This window comes from Schistocerca gregaria, chromosome 3 (genome assembly GCF_023897955.1).
Source record: "Schistocerca gregaria isolate iqSchGreg1 chromosome 3, iqSchGreg1.2, whole genome shotgun sequence".
Taxonomy (NCBI): domain Eukaryota; kingdom Metazoa; phylum Arthropoda; class Insecta; order Orthoptera; family Acrididae; genus Schistocerca; species Schistocerca gregaria.
This window is the reverse complement of record NC_064922.1, coordinates 475,091,125-475,097,412: the sequence shown is the minus strand read 5'-3', so window position 1 is coordinate 475,097,412 and position 6,288 is coordinate 475,091,125.

Here is a 6,288-nt window from a genome sequence, read left to right as displayed (position 1 = left end):
CTTAAACATCTTTCATCTTTACCTTCATAGCATTCTCTAGGGCAGCAATATGATCAGTCAAACAATTTTAATCTTATCATCCACAGCATCACTTTGTTCTTCCCCTTCTCTCTTCTCTGTTGTATTCTTTCTCTTGTTGTTTACTCTTGTAAAGATTCATTTCGGAAACACCAATTTCAAGCTACTTTTCATATTTGGATGTATTGCAGTTGATTACTGTTGTCAAGACAACAAGAGATGTTTGTCTGTATTATTAAACAGTAAAGTGTGCAATAGAGTTAAGCATATCTCAAGTTCGCGTAACATGACTGGAAAAATATTTCACCTTTTCACTATTAACTTCCGATAAACTTTCAAAACTGTCAGGAACTTCCAGATTAATTGTAACTATTCCCACTATGTATAAAAAACCTCACTCACTATCATGAGAACAAATTAATCAAATCTTTATTTTAAAAAAAGAAACAACTTGAGCACTTCTATGATTCTTCATTGTTTCTTGGCTGCATATTAACTCTTTCTCTCTCTCTTTTTAAGCTGATGAGGATGTTGATTCAGTTTTGATAACCAACTTCAAGCATGCAAGTACAAAATTAAAATCTTCAACACCACATTTTTTCTTTTCACAATAATTGTATTCTCTGTTGGTTTAATGATAATTCTTCACAATACATATAAAATGCGGTATACATTCCCTTCCAATGACTGACTTAAACAAAATTACAATAGCAACAAGTTCTTTTCCATATTAACAACGTTACAATTTATTCTGTGTCTATGGCCTAATGATGTCATCCACTGGCATGGCACGGCTATCGGCTTGGCACATACAGTGACCAACTTCTGACACTGCCATTATTGTGCTGCTGCCAGTCTGCCGTCATTGTTTCAGCACCCTCAAATGCGTGGAACATAAGAACACAGAAACACTACATGAAGTACATCTTTTAGATAATTTTAACCTATTACATTTATGAAAATTAACCACAGAACTCGTTAACTAAATTCCACTTTATATATTATAGTATTCTTACCAGAAGATGATTCATTGAACAGTGTTCTTGAATGAAGGCAGTGTTGATCAGCAAAAAATTGCAATATTCACTCAAGAATATCAGCACAGGCTCAAACCAGGCTGGTGAAGGCATCACTATGAAGCTGTCTCTCACCCTCCTCCCTGGACAAAACCCAACCAGTCAGAATGCTCCAAGACCACTTTAAGTACCAGAACAAAAAATTGTGTTACTGTCCAGATGCACCAGGTGTGTTCTTCCTGCTTGCACTAAACACACTATACTTTGTAATAACACACAGATTCTGTGAGTATTGTCTCTCAGCAAAACTAAAAAAAATGTACTAATAATGCAAATGCTTGTGGGTCAATGCTTCACTGTACAATAGGACAACACAAGAAGGGAACAGAAGTCACACATAGCGATTATCACTAGGCAACTAGTCACACTGGATATAAGAAGTGTACAATATGCCTTGTTTCTTTGTTGGGTAAACATCTGTGGATTTATTTTCTTAAAAAGTAATAGTGATATATAAGCAGGGAGAAGATGCTGGTACTGACTTTGGCAGTAAGAGTAACTGTAAGAAACAAAATTACTTTCTTCTGTAGTAATATCATCTTGGTGAGCAGTGGTGGATACATGTGGAGAGTGTCACCCCCCCCCCCTCCCTCTTGCGGGGCCACCTGCCAATTGCCACCCACATCGCCACAGCCAGTCAGCCTGCATGCTACTCATTCTTTTCTTTCATCAATCAACTTGACTGAATCAAGTTATCTAGGAGTTTTACTTTCCTATGTAGCATGTGCATCCGTGTCATTGTATTTTATACATTTCTGTCTGGCACATAGATAGCGAACACATACCTGTGATCAAAGTCGTGGCCGTTCTAGTGATCTTGGTACATTATTCCGTCTGGTATTTGTTTGAGAAAAGTTGCGAATATTCTATTGTTTTCTTGTACAGATAACCTTTGATACATAGTGTTATAAACACGGACTGTTTGCCGAATAGGAAACTAGCTTACATTCAGAGGCAGAGATATTAAGAGACTTATAACAATATTTTTACTAATAACATAACAATAGTTACTCATAATACACACCACGTACAAAATACACTACTGGCCATTAAAATTACTACACCACAAAGATGACGTGCTACAGACGTGAAATTTAACCGATAGGAAGATGATGCTGCGATTTGCAAATGATTAGCTTTTCAGAGCATTCACACAAGGTTGGCGCTGGTGGCGACACCTACAACGTACTGACGTGAGGAAAGTTTCGAACCGATTTCTGATACACAAACAGCAGTTGACCAGTGTTGCCTGGTGAAACGTTGTTGTGATGCCTCGTGTAAGGAGGAGAAATGCGTAGCATCACGTTTCTGACTTTGATAAAGATCGGATTGTAGTCTATCATGATTGCGGTTTATCGTATTGTGACATTGCTGCTCGCGTTGGTCGAGATCCAATGGCTGTTGAACAGAATATGGGTTCAGGAGGGTAATACAGAACACCGTGCTGGATCCAAATGACCTCGTATCACTAGCAGTTGAGATGACAGGCATTTTATCTACATGGCTGTAACGGATTGTGCAGCCATGTCTTGATCCCTGAGTCAACGGATGGGGGCGTTTGCAAGACAACAACCATCTGCACGAACAGTTCGATGACATTTGCAGCAGCATGGACTATCAGCTCGGAGACCATGGCTGCAGTTACCCTTGACGCAGCATCACAGACAGGAGCACCTGCGATGGTGTACTCTCAGATGAAGCTGGGTGCACAAATGGTAAAACGTCATTTTTTTGGATGAATCCAGGTTTTATTTACAGCATCATGATGGTCGCATCCATGTTTGGTGACATCGCGGTGAACGCACATTGGAAGCGCATATTCGTCATTGCCATACTGGCATGTCACCCGTGATGGTATGGGTTGCCATTGGTTACACATCTCGGTCACCTCTTGTTTGCATTGACGGCACTTTGAACAGTGGATGTTACATTTCAGATGTGTTATGACCCGTGGCTCTACCCTTCATTTGATCCCTATGAAATCCTACATTTCATCAGGGTAATGCACGACCACATGTTGCAGGTCCTGTACGGGCTGGTCCTTTCTGGATACAGAACTGTTCGACTGCTGCCCTGGCCAGCACATTCTCCAGATCTCTCTCCAACTGAAAACATCTGGTGAATGGTGGCCGAGCAATTGGCTCATCACAATACGCCAGTCACTACTCTTGATGAACTGTGGTATCATGTTGAAGCTGCATGGGCAGCTGTTCCTGTACACGCCGTCCAAGCTCTGTTTGACTCAATGCCCAGGTGTATCAAGGCCATTATTACGGCCAGAGGTGGTGGTTCTGGGTACTAATTTCTCAGGATCTATTGACCCAAATTGCATGAAAATATAATCGCATGTCAGTTCTAGTATAATATATTTGTCCAATGAATACGCGTTTATCTTCTGAATTTCTTCTTGGTGTAGCAATTTTAATGGCCAGTAGTGTGTCACTGTTAAAAAATTAACTACAGTAACATAAAATAGACAGCAAAGGTCAAATGTTCAATGACAATAATGTGAAAGTTTTGGGCCCTACTTTATTAAAGATGACTGGGGAATGCTGATCTACAATAATGATGGTAATAAAATTTAAGACTATTTCAATCATTAGATATAAAATGTCCTTAATAGTGGCCAATATTAATACTTCTTTTTATTATTTTTCTGATAATGTTAAGAAAAATAATTGCATAAATAAATTTAATACTTTCCCAGATCATTAGTGTTCCTTTTGTTTTAATAATTTGATGTTCCAGGTTTCTTCAATGTTTAAAATTGTATTTTCTCAGAATGTAATTAGTGTGCTAAGAATACCAAATTTCAGGCATTACCTCCCACTGTGAACAACACAGTGGCTGACAGCCTTCACTTAATGACCAAGAACAGCAGTGTTTGGTTAGAGTTGTCAGAACTAACAGACAAATAACACTGTGAAATAACCACAGAATTCAGTGTGGGGTGTATGACAAATGTATCCCTTAGGACAGTGTGGCAAAAATTTGTCATTAATGGACTACAGAAGCAGACGACTGATTGGAGTGCCTTTGCCAACAGCATGACACTGTTTGCAGGGGCTCTTCTGGGCTCATGACCATACTGGTTAGATGCTAGATGACTAGAAACCATGACCTGTTCAGATGAGTTCTGATTTCAGTTGGTGAGAGTTTATGGTAGGGTTCTAATGTAGTGCAGATCCTACAAAGCCATAGTCCCAGGTTGTCAACAAGGCACTATGCAAACTGGTGGTGGCTCCATAATGGTTTGGGCTGTGTTTACGTGGAATGGACTGGATCCTCAGTTATGTTTGGCTACCTGGAGATCATTTGCTGCTATTCATGGCCTTGAATGATCCCAAATAACAATGGAATTTTTATGGATGACAATGCACAATGTCACCAGACCACAATTGTTTGCAACTAGTTTGAAGGTACAAGATGAGGTACTGGCAGAATTCAAGCTGTGAGGATGGGTTGTGGGTCGTGCTTGGGTGGCTCAGTGGTAGTGCACTTGCCTGCAAAAGGCCAAGGTCCTGAGTTCGAGTCTTGGTTCAGCACACAGTTTTAATCTGCCAGGAAGTTTCATAGTTTGAAGAACATACTGGACAATTTGAGCAAAAGACTTTGCCACCCATGTCACATGACATGAATCCTATCAGACATTTATGGGACATAATCGAGAGATCAATTTGTGCACAAAATCCTGCACTGGCAACACTTTGAAAATTATGAAAGGCTATAGAGGCAGTACGGCTCAGTATTTCTGCAGGGGACATCCAATGACTTGTTGAGCCCATGCCATGTCGAGTTGCTGTACTGAGCTGACATAATATTAGGAAGTATCCCATGAGTTTTGTCACCTCAGTGTATACTTGTACTTACTGTGGTGGATTGTTAGTTTGTGGCTAACTTGGCTATATGGACCATTCAATATACTGTTCACAGTAGTTAACACACTTTCTCATTTTCTTATTCCCAGTATTTCATTTCATTTTGGTAACCCTGTACCCACCTGACCTCTGCATTTTTCTAATTCCCATTGTAACTACCTTCAATGTACCCTTTTCTCTTTTCATGTTTTCTAAACTACCAACCCAGTTAAGGGATAGGTCTACAAAGAGTTAAGGAAACCATTCAATGACAGAAAATCCATCTGCAAAATCGGAATTTCTGGGCAAAACCTAAAGGAAAAATATCTTAATTTGGAAACTTTGAACGGGATAATAGAAATGCCACATGACATACTAGCAGAATGGACCAAGAAGAGCACATGTTTGTCTTCCAGAAAAAAGCAAGGATCAAATGGAAACAAAAATGAAATTGGCTATACTTCATCAAACAGATAAAGAAAAAAATGGCCATATCCTCTTTACAATTCTCAAGTGATCATAGACTTCTAAGAGGCAGAATGAAGATAGACGTGATGCTAGAAAGAAATATCCTTCAGGCAGAAAGCCAGAAATGTGGATTGTGAGAATTGGTTTAGGAATACACGCATACATAAGTTTACATAAAGTGCTGAATACCTTTGATAATGGACATTAGACGCACTTAACAAAAAGGACTATCACTTAACAAAGCCAGGTAAAAGTCTTACATGAAAATAGCAAAAGTTTAAAATAAACAATTACACAAATACCCTAGAATATATTGATTTAAATATTCAGAGATGTTAGCGGATGTAAGATACAGTGAACATTTGGTGTGAGAAGAAAACTGGAAACAAAAGAATTTGTTGCACATCGTATTTCATAAACTAAGATGGCATAGCAACATAGAGAATTGTAGAAGTATTGAATTTTTAATGAAAATGACATTCCAGAACTAATTCCAATGAGATGTATACAAACCTATTTGAAGTATGGAAGAAGGAAAGATGGTGTTGCAGCAGGAACAATGTTGGATGTAAGGGGACTATTTACAAAAAGTCTGTGAAGGAAGATAATTCCCCAAAACTGGAACAGTGCAAGAAAGGAGGCCCACAAGTAATTGAAAATCTATATACATATCACTCCATGTACAGGATGATTCCATAATGATGTAGATTTTCAGGGATGAAGGAGATTGGTAAATGTACCAGTTTGGGGTGAGGGATTCTGGTCTGGAAACGACTGAGTCAAAAATTTTATAAAGAAAAATTGTTCTGATACCTCTGATATGTAACAGTACTGTTGTTGCTAAGACTGTAGGATAGGCAACTTTTGGA